Source organism: Bidens hawaiensis, unplaced genomic scaffold, assembly GCF_021521415.1.
Source record: "Bidens hawaiensis isolate Kalapana, Puna unplaced genomic scaffold, B.hawaiensis_p1.1 tig00002273_1, whole genome shotgun sequence".
In the NCBI taxonomy this organism is placed as follows: Eukaryota; Viridiplantae; Streptophyta; class Magnoliopsida; order Asterales; family Asteraceae; genus Bidens; species Bidens hawaiensis.
This window is the reverse complement of record NW_027491121.1, coordinates 1097207-1112571: the sequence shown is the minus strand read 5'-3', so window position 1 is coordinate 1112571 and position 15365 is coordinate 1097207. Positions and strand designations below refer to the sequence as shown.

The 15365-nt window shown below is 40.8% G+C and overlaps 1 pseudogene; it reads left to right on the top strand.

Moving 5' to 3' along the window:
* The first annotated feature begins 288 nt into the window (after positions 1-288).
* On the top strand, positions 289-9966 carry LOC143614299 (putative disease resistance RPP13-like protein 1; annotated as a pseudogene).
* The last annotated feature ends 5399 nt before the right edge of the window (positions 9967-15365 follow it).

Here is a 15365-nt window from a genome sequence, read left to right as displayed (position 1 = left end):
ACATGCTATTAAATTTGTAATTATGTTATATTTGAATATAATTTATTATATTTATTATTAATTACAAGAGAGTTATTTTAAAATAATAGTGTAAAAATAGAAATTAATTAAAATATATATGGGCATATTCATTGAGGGTACCAAATCATTGGCTGAAGGAACTATAAAGTATAAACAGCAGCCTCTGAAACCCTGTCTTTCCTTTCATACACTTATAATTCCATTAACATATATATCTTTGTTTTACAGAGTTTCCTTCGTCACCAATCACCACAGATTAAACTAACAATGGCAATCATTGCCACTGAACTCCTGAAATCTGTTTTACAGAAGCTGGCCTCTGAAGCCGTCAGGACATATGTTCGGTCCCAAGGGATTCATTCAGAGCTCAAGAAGCTAGAGAGGATACTGACCCAGATCCAGTCTCTGCTTAATGATGCTTCTCAGAAGGAAATAACCGATGAAGCTGTTAAGCAGTGGCTCAATGGTCTCCAACATCTGGCTTATGACATTGATGATGTACTTGATGACTTAGCAACTGAAGCTATGCGCCGTGAGTTCGACCAGCAATCTGGATCCATCACCAGCAAGGTAAAAAGGCTTGTTCCAACTTGTTTCACAAATTTATCACTAAGTCAGAGAATGCATCACAAGTTAGTTAATATTACAACCAAATTTGAAGACCTGTTAAACGAAAATACGCGTCTAGGTTTGATTGTAAAAGGTGAAAAGCCAAGAAGAAGTTATCAGACCTCTTTGGTAGAGACATCTGGTATTGTTGGACGACAAAAGGAAAAGAAGGAATTGCTCATAAAGCTATTTGAGGATGGGTCATCATGTGATCAGAACTTTAGCATCGTGCCCATAGTTGGTATGGGCGGGTTAGGCAAAACCACTCTAGCTAGACTTTTGTACGATGATGAGGAAGCTAAGAAGCACTTCAAACTCAAGGCCTGGGTTTGTGTGTCTGATCAGTTTGATATATTTAATATAAGCAAAGTCATTTTACAATCTGTAAAGGGTGAAAACAAGGAATTCACAGATCTAAATCTGCTTCAAGTAGATCTTAAAAATCAACTCAAGGAGAAACGATTTTTAATTGTACTAGATGACGTTTGGAGTGAAAGTTATGAGGACTGGGAGACACTAGTGAGTCCATTTCATGAGTGTACTCATCATCATCATCATCATCATCGTACTCAGTATATCCACCAATAGCAATGCTATGGTAGGGTCTTGTTATGTTGTGGTCTCCGATCCATCATGGGTCGGGTCCGGTTTAGACGAATAGACAGAATTAGGAGATTAAGCTGTTTGAGTTTTGGCCAAGCCCAAAAGCTCTAATCAGGCCCAGTTTAGTTAAAGGGTTAAACCCTAATTGTCTAGTCTATATATTATCTCCTGTACTTGTAAGTTGGTATCACTCAATAATAAGAAAACCCTAGTTATCGACAGTGGACGTAGGTCATACACCGTGACCGAACCACTTAAATCCTTGTGTCTCTTTCGTTTATTCTTTCGGTTTTACTTTTGTATTCGTGTTTGTGTGTGACTCCGAACCCAACAATTGGCATCAGAGCCTGGTTCTCGATTATACACATAGTTCCGCCGCCGCTGCTCCGCTGCTACAGTTCCACCGCCGCTGCTACAGTACCGCTGCCGCTGCTACAGTACCGCCGCCGCTACAGTACCGCCCCGCCGCTACAGTTCCGCCGCCGCTGATTAGGGTTCCGCAGCTGCTGGTTCGTTTTTTCTGATCAGTTTCCAGTCCTTTTATTCCTTGGGTAGTTTGGTTGTTTGCTGTAATCAAAACTCAGTTTGGATAATGGCTGAGGACGGAAAGATCAAGATTGAGAAGTTTGATGGTCAGGATTTTGGATGGTGGAAAATGCAAATTGAGGATTTGCTATGTCAGAAAGACTTAATGGAAGCACTAGAAGAGAGGAAACCGGAAAGTATGAAAGATGATGAGTGGAAGGTACTTGACAGAAAAGCCATAGCTGTTATTAGACTCTCACTAGCTAAGAATGTGGCATTCAATATTGTAAATGAAACTACCACGTATGGTCTTATGAAAGCCTTGTCAAATATGTATGAAAAGCCTTCTGCATCAAACAAGGTATTTCTGATTAGACAGCTAGTTAACACCAGAATGAAGAAAGGGGCATCTGTTACCTCTCATGTTAATGACTTCAACACTATTATTTCTCGTTTGTCTTCTGTTGATATCAAGTTTGATGATGAAGTTCAAGCGTTACTCTTGTTATCCTCGTTACCCGAAAGTTGGTCAGGGACTGTTACTGCAGTTAGTAGTTCTTCTGGGAATACTAAGCTTACTTTTGAAGGAGTCCGGGATTTGATTTTAGGGGAGGACATAAGAAGAAGGAATTCTGGTGAGACATCTAGTTCTATATTGAGCACCGAAGGGACACGTAGGAGAAGAGAGAAAGGTAATGGCAGGGGTAGGTCAAAGTCTAGAAGAAGAAGTCAGTCAAAGCCCAGAAAAGACATTGAGTGTTGGAATTGCAAAGAAATGGGGCATTTCAGAAACCAATGCCCTAACCCCTCAATTTCAAAAGAAAAGAAAGAATCTAAGAAGGAAGTTAATCTGGCCACCGGTTCAGATGATTCAAAAGGTTCAGAAGAGACTCTTATCTGCTGTGTTGAAGAATCAACAGATTCATGGATTATGGATTCTGGTGCATCTTTTCATGCCACTTATAGCACGAAGAAGATGAAGAATCTCCGAACAGGTAATTTTGGTAAAGTTCGTTTGGCTAATAATCATGCTGTTGATATCACGGGGATGGGGGATATTGAACTAAAAACTTCATTGGGCACCTCATGGACTCTAAAGGATGTTCGGGTCGTTCCTAGCCTTAGAAGAAAGCTAATTTCTGTTGGGCAGTTAGATGACCAAGGATATGATGTTATGTTTGGTGGGGGTAAATGGAAAGTTGTGAAAGGGAATCTTGTGATCGCCAGAGGTAAAAAGAAGGGCACTTTATACATGGTTGAAATTCCAGCTGATGGGGTAAATGCAGTGACCAGTGGACCGAGTCAGTCTAGTTTGTGGCACCAACGACTCGGCCACATGAGTGAAAAAGGGATGAAAATGCTCGTTGCTAGAGGAAAAATTCCAGAACTGAAGAAGGTTGAATCTGAATTTTGTGAACCATGTGTTTTCGGTAAAAAGAAGAAAGTATCTTTTGTGAAGACCGGAAAACAACCGAAAGCTCAGAAATTGGAGCTTATTCACTCTGATGTCTATGGACCAACTTCAGTCTCTTCTTTGGGAGGATCGCACTATTATGTCACCTTCATTGATGATTCGACACGCAAGGTATGGGTTTACTTTCTTAAAAATAAATCTGATGTTTTTGATACTTTTAAGAAATGGAAAACTGCTGTTGAATTGGAAACTGATTTGAAGGTGAAATGCTTGAAGTCGGATAACGGTGGTGAATACGTTAGCAAAGAATTCCGTGATTATTGTGAAGAGTACGGTATTCGGATGATCTTTACAGTCCCTGGCACTCCTCAACAAAATGGAGTGGCAGAACGAATGAACAGGACGTTAAATGAAAGGGCAAGAAGTATGAGACTTAATGCCGGGCTTCCAAAGACGTTCTGGGCAGATGCAGTTAACACTGCAGCTTATTTAATTAACCGGGGATTGTCAGTACCGTTGGGTTTCAAGACACCAGAAGAAGAGTGGAAAGGTAAAGCTGCAGATTATAAGCATTTGAAAGTCTTTGGGTGTAGCGCTTATGATCTAGTGAAAAATGACAAGCTTGATGCTAAAGCTAAAAAATATGTTTTCATTGGATATGGGTCAAACGAAATGGGCTACAGGCTTTGGGATTTAGAAAGCAGAAAAGTAGTCAGAAGCAAGCATGCAACTTTTAATGAGGCTGAGTTATACAAAGATAGAAACACTTCAAAATCAAGGGTTCAGAAAGAGCAGGTTGAATATGAAATTGATGCTCAGAAAAAGACAGTTGAGTCAGCTACCGAACCCGAGACAGAAACTGAAGAAACCACAGTTCCTGAATTTGAAGATGATGATATTGGTGGAAATGAAGAGTCAGAGGGAGTCTCTGACAGTGGGAGTTCAGAGTCTGAGGATGAACAGTCTCCACAAGAACCTGACCCGCCTCAGCACTGGGTTAGGAGGTCCACCAGAGTTTCTAAACAGCCGGTACGTTACAAACCTTCAGTTAATTATCTCCTTTTAACTGAAAATGGTGAGCCATAGAGTTATTATGAAGCACTTAAGTTGAAAGATTCGCTCCAGTGGGAGCATGCTATGAAGGAGGAGATGAACTCTTTGAGTAAAAACCAGACATGGGTTTTAACCAAGTTTCCACCAGATAAAAGAGTTCTACAGAATAAATGGGTCTATAGAGTCAAGGAAGAACATGATGGGTCTAAACGATACAAAGCTCGTTTAGTGGTCAAGGGTTTCCAGCAAAAGAAGGGAATTGATTATAATGAAATATTCTCTCCAGTTGTGAAGATGACCACCATCAGATTGATCTTAAGTATTGTTGCTGCAGAAAATTTACATCTAGAGCAATTAGATGTTAAGACAGCATTTTTACATGGTGATCTTGACGAGGAGATCTATATGGCACAACCTGAGGGATTTCAGGTTGCCGGGAAAGAAAAATGGGTCTGCAAATTGAAGAAAAGCTTGTATGGTCTGAAGCAGGCACCTAGGCAATGGTACCTAAAGTTTGATGATTTTATGGTGAGAACTGGGTACAAGAAATGCGAGGCCGACCATTGCTGCTACTTAAAGAAGTTTAAAGGCTCATATATCATTCTACTTCTTTATGTAGATGATATGTTAATTGCAGGATCTGATATGAAGGAGATTCGCAAGTTGAAGAAACAGTTGTCTGATGAATTTGAGATGAAAGATCTTGGTCCAGCCAAACAGATTTTGGGGATGAGTATATCCAGAAAGAAAGATGGCTCCATAACACTATTCCAAGAGAAATACATAGGGAAAGTGTTAGAAAGATTCAGGATGATGATGAGAAGACTAAACCGAGAAACACACCTCTGGGAAGTCATTTCAAACTTACCAAAGACCAGTCTCCCAGAACAGAGGAAGAAAGAACAGAGATGGCTAAAGTTCCGTATGCATCTGCTGTTGGCAGTCTCATGTACGCCATGGTTTGTACACGGCTAGACATTGCTCATGCTGTCGGGGTAGTTAGTCGTTTTATGTCGGATCCGGGAAAGGAACATTGGGAAGCGGTGAAATGGTTACTCAGATACTTAAAGGGTACTTCCAGTTTGGGGTTATGTTTTAAGGGGAAGGATACAATTCTCAGGGGTTATTCAGATGCTGATCTGGGTGGATGTAAGAAGACGTTTAAAAGCACTACTGGTTATGTTTTCACAGTTGGGGGAACAGCAGTATGTTGGATGTCCAGACTTCAGAAAAGTGTTGCTTTATCAACCACTGAGGCAGAATATATGGCAGCAGCCGAAGCAAGTAAAGAATTAGTATGGTTGAGAACTTTTCTTGAAGAGTTGGGAAAGAAACAGGCAGAGTTCTTCTTATATTGTGACAATGAGAGTGCAGTGAAACTTGCGAAGAATCCAGTCTATCATTCGAAGACTAAGCACATCGGGAGGAGATATCACTTTGTCAGAGATTTGATCAGTGATGGTGTTTTCAGTTTGAAAAATATCTCAGGTGCTAAGAATCCAGCAGATATGTTCACCAAGCCGGTGATGCTGGATAAGCTGAAGCTGTGCAGAGCTTCAGCAGGCCTTCAGGAATAATGTTGAGAAGGCGAAGGGTAACTAGGAGGTGCAAAACCAGATGGGTTTTATTTTACATGTACAAGGCAATGCAGGTGAAGACATTTTACGTCTCCAAATGGGAGCAGGTTGAAATGTTTTGACGCATCCAAGTGGTGGTTTAGAGAAGATGTCTCGAAGCCCAAGTGGGAGATTGTTATGTTGTGGTCTCCGATCCATCATGGGTCGGGTCCGGTTTAGACGAATAGACAGAATTAGGAGATTAAGCTGTTTGAGTGTTGGCCAAGCCCAAAAGCTCTAATCAGGCCCAGTTTAGTTAAAGGGTTAAACCCTAATTGTCTAGTCTATATATTATCTCCTGTACTTGTAAGTTGGTATCACTCAATAATAAGAAAACCCTAGTTATCGACAGTGGACGTAGGTCATACACCGTGACCGAACCACTTAAATCCTTGTGTCTCTTTCGTTTATTCTTTCGGTTTTACTTTTGTATTCGTGTTTGTGTGTGACTCCGAACCCAACAGGCTTGAGGAGGGTAAGATGTAGACAACCTTACCTCTACCCCATAGGGATAGAGAGGCTGCTTCCGATGAGACCCCCGGCTCGATAGTAGTTTTGCATCAAGCCTTGGACATAAGGCACATAGCACTCAATCATCGGGACACCGGCTGATTGATGCATGTGCCCTTGTCTTTCGGCTATCAACGCCACCACATGATGCCTGATTAACCTTCCCCCACTTTTAACGTTATTTTCACTAGATTAGTAAAATAACGTCAAAATTAGTGCAATTTTACTTTTGCCCACCCGAGAGTTCACACATATATACATTATATGCGTGCACCGCCAGCAGGGCATCCATTTCATGAGTGTACTCCCGGAAGTAAAATTATAATGACAACTCGGAAGGAGCAACTGCTCAAAAAGATGGGTTACAATCATCTAAACCATCTGCAGACTCTATCACATGATGATGCAATGGCTTTATTTGCTCAACATGCATTGGGTGAAAATAACTTTGATTCATACCCAATGCTCAGACCACATGGTGAAGGCATCGTGAAAAAATGTGATGGCTTGCCTTTAGCTTTAAGAGTACTTGGAAGGTTATTGAGGACAAAGACAGAAGAAGAAGAGTAGAAGGAGCTGTTGGATAGTGAGATTTGGAGATTAGGAGAAAAATCTAAGGTTATACCGGCTCTTAGACTAAGCTACCATGACCTTTCTGCATGTTTGAAACAATTGTTTGCATACTGTTCCTTGTTCCCCAAGGACTATATGTTTGATAAAGATGATTTGATTTTACTTTGGATGGCGGAAGGCTATCTGCACCCAGCATCAAGCAAGTCAATGGAACGATTAGGTCTTGATTATTTTGAAGAGTTGTTGTCAAGGTCGTTGTTTCAACATGCACCTAATGACAAATCGTTGTTCATGATGCATGACTTGCTAAATGACTTAGCCACATCTGTTGCTGGAGATTTTTTTTCAAGAGTAGACAATGGGACGGGGATGGATGTTAGGAAGGTAGGTTTGGAAAAGTACCGCCATATGTCATTTGTTCTTGAGGAATATGTAGCTTACTCGAAGTTCAAGGCATTAGAAAGAGCTAAAAGTTTGAGAACATTTTTAGCAGTGTTAGGCGAACTTAGTTGGAAACCTTTTTATTTTTCTAGTAAGATTCTGGTTGACTTACTTCCTAAATTACCATTGTTAAGGGTTCTTTCTTTGAGTAATTATAAGATAAGTGAGGTACCAGAGACCATTGGCAGTTTGAAGCACTTGCGGTATCTTAACTTATCTCATAGCTTAATCACGCATTTACCTGAATGTGTAAGCAATCTCTGCAATTTACAGACATTAATCCTTTTTGAATGTAACGAATTAAGTAAATTGCCCAACAACTTCTCAAAGCTTAAAAACTTGCGACATCTGGACATTAGAGAAACTCCGCTTTTGAATAAGATGCCCTTAAGGATTGGCGAGTTGAAAAGCTTACAAACTCTCTCCAAGATCATTATAGGAGGAGACACCGGCCTTGCAATAACTGACCTTAAAAAACTCAAAAATCTACATGGGAAGACTCACATCTTGGGGCTTGAAAAAGTGGAAGTGGCAATGCATGCACGTGAGGCAAACTTATCGCAAAAGAGGTTTAGCATGTTAAAGCTAGAATGGAGTGATATGTTTGATGATTCTAGAAATGAATCTCTTGAAAAGGAGGTCCTCAATGTGCTGAAGCCTCGTAATGACAGTTTGATAGCTCTTGAAATACTGTCATATGGGGGTATAGAGTTTCCTAATTGGGTTGGGGATCCATCGTTTCTTTGGTTGACTAGCGTGTGGATATGTGGATGTAAAAACTGTACAGATTTACCACCACTTGGGCAGTTACAATCACTTAAGAATTTGTTTATTGCAGACATGGATATGGTGAAAGTTGTGAGCTTGGATTTAACTGGGACCGGTCTTGCATTCCCCTCACTTGAAATTTTTTCAATACAAAACATGAAGAGGTTGGAAGCATGGTCAACTAATATTGGGGTTGTGTCGTTTCCATGCCTTGATAATCTTGTTATCAGAAATTGTCCAGAACTGGCTGAAATGTCAATTGGAGAACTACCTTCATTGAATCATCTTGAAATAGAAGAATGTGATAGTGGTGTGTTGAGAAGTCTGGTTGAAGCAGCTCCATCAGTCAGGGAGTTTGAAATAGAATCCATTTCAGGGCTTAATGATGTGGTGTGGAATGGTGTTATGGAGTACCTTGGGGACGTTGAAATATTAGCCATATGTGATTGTAATGAAATAAGAAACTTTGAAGTAAGGAACTGTCAGAAGTTGGTTATACTAAATTGCCAGAATATGGAGCATTCTAGGTGTCCAAATAACATTGAGGAGTTTCGCGTCTCAAATTGTCCTTCCATGACATCTGTTTCATTCCCAACAAAAGGGCAGAAGCTCAAGTCTCTCTTCATCTTTTTATGCGACAAACTGTTAGAAAGTGAGTTAGAAGGAGATAACCATACTAGGGGGCTTATTAACAGCCAAAGCATGCCAATGCTTCAACGTGCAGTGTTATTCGATTGGCCAGATCTGACAAGCATCATTGAATTGAGTCACTTTGTTCACCTCACCTCCCTGGGGATTTCTGATTGTCCAAATTTAGAGTCATTTCCTGACTGCGATTTGCCCAATCTCACCTCGTTAAGAGAGCTGATAATATTAGATTGCCCACGTATAGATGCTTCCTTTCCTCGAGGATTTTGGCCTCCCAAAATGCATACCCTTGAAATAGGTCGGTTGAAGAAGCCCATCTTAGATTGGGGCCCACAGAATTTCCCAACATCACTCGTCGATATAGGGTTACGGGGTGGGGAGTCAGATAATGTGAGCAGCAGTAGTCAGTTGTCTCATCTTCTTCCTTCATCTCTTACTCATCTTCAGATATATGGATTTAAGAAACTGCAGTCACTATCAGTGGGACTCCAACACCTTACCTCCCTCCAGCATCTCTCTTTAAATGATTGCCCAAAGATGAAGAATCTTCCAGACATTCTGCTGCCTTCACTTTTGAGTTTAAACATCAAAGAATGCCCAAATCTAGAAAGAAGGTGCAGTAGAAGAGGAGGCTCCTATTGGTCCCGCATCTCTCATATCCCCTGCATCCAAATAGTCACAGAAAATTCTTCTACTGCAAAAACAAGTGATGAAGAGTTGACTGCTATGATGATGGCTTTTGGTTCTAATGCTAGTTAAACCCATCGAAGCCTGTTTGAAGACAAACTTGTCAACCGGACTGGGATCTTGATTATATATCTGTGCAATCGTTGCGAATTGAAATTCTATTTTGTCTATTCATGTTTATATTTGAACTTTTGGTTTTCTGACTATTTGATTTGAAATGGCATTAACCGAATCAGTTGTCTTTTACTTGATCTTCATTTGGAAACCATGGCCAATAACTCCCCCCCCCCCCCGATCTGAGTTACGTTTTATTTGAATATCATTTGATAGTCCAAACTGATCTGAAATTATCAAACAAGTTTAAACAACATGGTCTGCAGTTTGATGTATTCAAATATAAACAGCAATTTATTTTTCTTTTCTAGTAACTGTTTCAAAGATTTACTCAAATCAAAGATAGTTTATTGATTGTAAGTAGACTAAACCTAGGATTTGGAGCATTAAAGGCCTGTAAGTTGTGGACATGTATGAGTAATCGGACCAATAGCGGGTCGGTCATGTACAAACAGCAGTTGGACCAGTGATTCATACATAAATTCTGCCCATTGATCCGAAATATCAAAGGAATTGAAGCAACCTGCCATTTTGAGTTACTCATAACTCGAAATAATAAAATCTTAAAATCAGTGGTTATCTATTGCCATATCTAATCAAGAGAGAGATTTTTTTATTTTTTTTACTTTTTATTTATTATTTTTCTGGATGAGGTAGAAGAATGGAGTTTTTTTTTTTTTTTTTCTATGGATGAGGTATAGAGCTGCTTAGTTGACTTGGTTAATATACAGAGTCTTTCATTTATAGACTAAAAGGCCATTAATGGATTTTCAGTCATTGATGTCTTCTTTTTGTTCTCACATTTATGTAGTATTCTGAGTTGAGAACGGTCCATACTTTTAAATTCATACCAGATTGTGCTGCCTTTTTATTTCCAACTTTTGAGTGTTTTGTGAGTCAATTCATTTGCTTAATGTTGACAAAAAAGTCAATGGAGTCAACGATGGGACGTTGGTCAACGCAAGATGAGGTCTACCGGCTATTATATTAGGTCGGGCCTTGGTTGTATATTGTTTTATATTACACACTGGGCTGCTTCGATGCCCAAAAGAGGTATTTTCGGCCTGCCCCAATATTATGCTGTGGCTAGCTACAATAAGTTGTTAATTGGATTAATAATAAACCCAGGATGATGGATTGGTATGTAACTAAATTCTAGTTGGGCCAGAGTAGTGTATGGTAATATTAAACGTGACGATGCGATAATTTTTTGATGAAATATAATTTTTTTTCACAGGTTCATAGAATTACGCTCTACTTTGGAACCTGATCGACCCGCCAGTACTGATAAGTTAGCTATTCTTGGAGATGCTATCCGAGTGCTGAATCAGCTCAAATCTGAATCATAGGATTTCAAAGCAATGAATGAGAAACTATCAGAAGAAACTAAAACATTAAAGGTTAGTATTAATTGATAGCAAACGAACTTTCTTAATGTTTTTTTAATTAATTTCTAACAATAGGCAGAGAAGAACGAGCTTCGAGAAGAGAAACTTGTTTTAAAGGCGGAGAAAGCAAATATTGAGCATCAGGTCAAAGCCATATTGACCAATAGTATTCCACCACCTGGATATATGGCACTGCATTTCAGGCTGGGGCACACAAGATGCCTGTTTTTCCAGGATACGGTTACAATCCAATGTGGCAGTATTTACCTCAATCGACGTGTGATACGTCTCATGATCATGAGCTCAGACCACCTGCTGCTTACCTAGTAACTTGGCCAGTGAGATTATTGTTAGCTCATTGTAGTTTGTAAATAGATGCACTTTTGCTGTTACGTTTTTTAGAGACAAATAGAGTGCTTTGTTGGATATAAATAATATCCTTAGTCTTATTATTGTTATGAAATTTGAATTTCTCTTAATAATTTGTTGTTTCTATATGCTTTTAAATATATAGATGCAATCATGCAAAAAAAGTGATTGATTATTTGCAGCATGATCACTAGTTAAAATGAAATATTGAGTTGCTAAGATCGGTTGCAGTAGTTAAGTTATTGACGGAATCTTTGTTTGATTCCCTGCGCTTGCTCGTTGTTTCTAAACATTTGTTCATGGAGATTCACCCATCTTGAATTGGGTATTGAGATCAAGCCAATCTGGAATATGGCTATTTATCCCAAATTTAGTACCTTTGATTTTTGCGGTTTCTATCAGTTAGTTTCTGTTTTCTAATATAAGTACAGGGCCAGATTAAATTACATATAGATTTGTTCATTAGTTTAACACAAAACAGGCCCATTGATAATATGCCCTGAACAAGTTGATAGTAAAATGACTAGTGTGAAATAAACACGGTCACTTGGATCCATTAATTATTAAAAGTATAAAATGTGATTGAGAGCCATTCTACTTGTTTAACTAATTAAGTTGTATCAGTGAAACAAATTCTAAATTAGTCACTTCTGTTTTATATGAATGCTGATTAATAGATAACGAATTATTTGAATATTATTTGAATTATAAATTTATGTTGATCTAGTATTTAGTTGGAGATCTATCCCTAAAATATGGGATACAGTTTGTATATATATTTATTGTATTGAGTTGGGAAGGATCAATGAGAATTACACATTCCTTTATGATATCGAGCCAAAATTCGTCCCAACCCTAGCCGACTCTTATCAACGTCGGCCTCCCTCCCCTTGCCGACCATCATCTTATTGGTCTCCATTCTCTTTCCGATCCCCTCTCCTACTTCTCAACCATGGACGGTAAAATTCATCCCGCAATAACCGTCTCGAATATCAAGACTTTCATACCGATAATTCTTGACAACGAGAGTACTCAGTACAACACGTGGTCCGAGCTCTTCCGTATTCATTGCACGGCTTACCTCGTTGACGATCACCTCCAACCCCGCCGCGAAGGATCATCCTCTATGCTGGCACCCGTTTCAACAGACAAAGACAAATCCACAGCCCCTCCACCACCAGAAGAATCCTGGAAAAGGATCGATGCGATCGTACTCCAGTGGATCTACGGTACGATTTCGGTCGATCTAATTCAAACGATCATGAAAAAGAATACTACCGCCTACGATGCTTGGATCGCCTTGGAAATTTTGTTTCAAGATAATAAAAGCTCGCGAGCTCTACACCTTCAATCCAAACTCACCAATACTCGTCTCGACTCGTTCAAGGACATGGCTGCGTATTGCCAGGAGATTAAAGTTCTCGCCGATCAACTTGCAAACGTTGATGTCCCCTTCACACAAACACAACTGGTTCTCAAGGTTCACGGTGGCCTCACCGAGCAGTATGCCACCATTGCAGCGATCCTACGCAACACAAATCCATTACCGGATTTCAATTCCGTCCGTTCTAGTCTGTGTCGTGAAGAAACCGAAAAAGCTGCCCTAGCCCTTCACTCCGCACAGGTGGCTGATCACGCACTCGACGCGAAATCAGACCCGTCACTAACTGACGGTTCTCCTAACACCAGCAGATATGATCAAGGCCGAAATCGAGGACGGGCTCGCGGACGCGGCTGCAGCCGCGGCAGTTCTGGACGCGGAAGAGGGTCTTCGTTTCTACAGCAACCACTCACCCCGTGGGCTCCGTTCCTCGGGTATTGGCAAAATAATTTTCCGGGGAACTCACAATGGCAGCAATGGGCATCAACATCGCCGTGTCCGTACCCGACCTCAACCCGACCAACGGAACCACGTTCGAGTCAAGGGATTTTGGGACCGAAACCAGCACATGCATACAACAAGGGATACACGCCTACCGACATCAACCAGGCTCTTCACACCATGTCTCTCTACCCTCCGGAACAACCCTGGTTTATGGATACGGGCGCTTCGAACCACATGACAAACCATCCAGGTAATTTTACGTCTTTTTTTAATACTGGCAGTTCACGAAACATTATAGTTGGCGACGGTAATACCATCCCGGTAACCGGGCAAGGCAATCAAACCCTACCCCCGCCATTTCCCCCACTTAAACTAAATAACGTCTTATTAGCACCTCACATAATCAAAAACCTTTTATCGGTTCGTCGCTTAACAACTGATAATCAAATTTCGATTAAATTTGACCCGTATGATTTTCTTGTGAAGGATCTTAAGACCAAGGCGCGCATCCTCCGCAGCAATAGCTCTAGGGATCTCTACCCGCTCACACCATAAATCCTCTCCAAAATCCGCCACCCTTCTTCTTTTGCAGCTATTTCTCAAGACGTGTGCCACCAACGGTTGGGTCACCCGGGTCCAGAGTCTTTAAAGTCCCTTAGGAAGTTTGATTTTATTAAATGTAATAAGATTGATTCGAAACTTTGTCAGTAATGTGTGTTTGGTAAAAGTGTTAGACTACCTTTTCTTAATTCCATTACTTCTACTTTTTTACCATTTGATTTAATACATAGTGACTTGGGACTTCTCCTATCATTAGCACCGCTGGACATCGGTTTTATATTTTATTTATCGATGATTACACCAATTTTCTCTAGACCTTCCCACTTAGCCACAAATCTCAAGTTTTCTCTATTTTTAAACAATTTTCTAATTTAATCGAAACTCAGTTTGAACGCAAAATCAAACAGTTTCAATGCGATAACGGTAAAGAATATGCTAATAACTCGTTTCACACCTTTTGCAAACAAAATGGCATGATGTTCCGGTTTCCTTGCCCATACACCTCCTCCCAAAACGGTAAAGTGGAACGTAAAATCCGCTAGATTAATAATATCATTCGCACTCTCTTAGCTAGTCCAATCTTCCCAACAACTTCTGGCACCATGCACTTGAAGTTGCTACATACCTAATAAATATCCTCCCATCCAAAACACGAAACAACCTTACACCGACCCAACTCCTCTATCACCGCTCTCCATCCTATGAACATCTTCGAGTGTTCGGATGCCTTTGCTACCCTCTCATTCCTCATAACACGATTCACAAACTCCAAGCACGGTCCAAACCGTGCGTTTTTCTCGGGTACCCCAACCAACATCGCGGGTACAAATGCCTAGACCTCACCACCCACAAAGTCATCATTTGTCGTCACGTTCAATTTGACGAGACTACTTTCCCATTTAAATCCCTTAGCCAACCCTCCAAACAAGACTATCGCTTCCTAACCGAAACCCTACACCCTACCCTTTGGCCACATATCGGCCATAATCCCACAAGCACACCCTTTCCACCTTTGGCCTCCCCTGCCCAACACACCACGGCCCAACACCCCCCCTCCACGACCCAATCAGTTAACTCAGTCTATCCAACACCACCCATTATCCACACCTGCTACCGAAGACCAAAACCCCCTACCCATCCAGTTTCGATGCCATCCGCTAACTGGACATCACCCGTCCCCATTGCCATCCCCCAACAGTCCCGTCCAGATCAAGTTCCTCCGGAACCGGCTCCGTCTCAACGCACCATACGGACTAGATCAATGGATGGCATTATCAAACCAAGACAACTTTTCAATCTCACCACTTCTTCTCCCGTCTCCATTCCTCGTAGTCCCAATATTGCCTTGTCCTCACCCGAATGGCGCCAAGCTATGAATGTCGAGTTTAGTGCCCTTATTAAAAACCAGACGTGGGATTTAGTTCCGCGAACTCCGGACATGAACATTATCCGGAGCATGTGGCTCTTTCGCCACAAGTTTAAAGCTGATGGTTCACTCGAAAGATATAAAGCTAGGTTGGTTTGTGACGGAAGAAACCAACAATTGGGAGTAGATTACGGAGAAAACTTTTAGCCCGGTTGTTAAACCGGCTACAATACGAACCGTCCTATCGTTGGCACTCACTCAATCATGGTCCATT